Source organism: Sinocyclocheilus anshuiensis, unplaced genomic scaffold (assembly GCF_001515605.1).
Source record: "Sinocyclocheilus anshuiensis isolate Anshui unplaced genomic scaffold, SAMN03320099.WGS_v1.1 scaffold1671, whole genome shotgun sequence".
Lineage (NCBI taxonomy): Eukaryota > Metazoa > Chordata > Actinopteri > Cypriniformes > Cyprinidae > Sinocyclocheilus > Sinocyclocheilus anshuiensis.
Window position 1 is genome coordinate 103780 of NW_015549701.1, and position 1690 is coordinate 105469.

A 1690-nucleotide genomic window follows, 5' to 3' on the forward strand; every position below is an offset into this window, starting at 1 on the left:
GTTGCCATGACAACCGCTGCCTGCATATGTGTAAAGCCTGGCTCAGTATCCACCAGGACACAATTATTTTTCAGAGGTACGACACACAAAAGAGACGCCCTGATGAACAGAATACAGCAACAACAGATTCATGTGAACATCAGCCGCATATCTCTGAGAATACAGATCTTCTGATAGATATGAATGAATTCTGCAGGTGTATAGAATTAAAAAGATGAAGAGTTTTCAGCTGCTGCAGTTTCTGATAGTTAAGCTGTGGTCCTGTTTGACGTGTGAATGACAAACACTGTGATGAGATCAGTTACTGTACTTATTAAAACCCACACAGATCATATGGATTTACATCTTATTCTATTAAACCCACATTCTCACACACACACACACACACACACACACACACACAGAACAGCATAATGAGCGCTTTATGAAATTAGGAACTAAACTCTTTGATGCTTTGAATTAATAATCATCACAGACTGGAAATCCAGCTGATATCGAGCATGTTTGTCATTTTAACATGGCTTTGATTGGGCTTTTTTCTCTTTGTTTCTTCATAAACCGGAGCTCATGCGTCTCTGTACAGATCAGACGCTCTTATGACTGATAAGATTCAGCTTTACTCTTATTAAAAGCCATCTAATAATTATCGTATTGTCCTCATAATCAGGCAGCAGGATTCATCAGTCGTGATTAATGCTCCTGTGAATAAAGTGTGAATCTGTCAGATTAGAAATCTCATTTTCTAATGAATGATGTGAAACAAAGACAGATTCATTTGTGCGAGTACAGTGCAACATCCAGTTAATATTCAAGTATTATCTGCCAATTAAGACTCATAATAATCATCAGACGGGTGTCAGACTTCACGGTATCCAGTCTGGTGAAATACTGCGTCTGTCAGCGCAGGTGACCGTAAAAACATGAGCACACACTGGGTAATTATCTCAGCACGTGATGCTTTCATTCATCGCTGCTTTAACACTAATGATGTGTGTGTTAATGAGAACAACCACCCGACAGAATCTCAGCTCGGTATTAAAAGCTGTACGTGTCACGACAGACTGAAGCATTGTGTGACTAAAATCAGAAGAACATTTTCTCAAAACTCTGCTTCTCATGTGGGATCGTCCTCGACTCTTTTCTACTCAGGATTTTTGTCTTGTTTTCCAGTACAATACATTAACCTGAGAAGCAACGTGACATAATACATCTTAATTTCTGAAAACTGATCAAAAAGGTGTGAGTTTCAATCAGAATTCAATCAGAAAACATTAATATTGATCATTTTGGTAACACTTTACAATAAGGTTAATTAGTTAACTACTTTAGTTAACATGAACTAAGAATGAACAATACCTGTAATGCATTATTAAAATCAAAAGTTGTGCTTGTTTTATTAGTTAATGCATTGTGGATTATCAATGAACGACTGTATTTTCATTAACTAACATTAACAAAGATGAATAAATACTGTAATAAATGTACTGTTCATTGTTTGTTCATGTTAGTTAATGCATTAACTAATGGAAACTTAATGTAAAGTGTTACCATATTTTTAATATCTCCTGTCCTGGTGAATCTCCAGTTATTGTATTTTTATTTAAGAAGATATAGTGTGACGTGACATGTGGCCAAGTACGGTGACCCATACTCAGAATTAGTGCTCTGCATTTATCCCATCCAAAGTGCA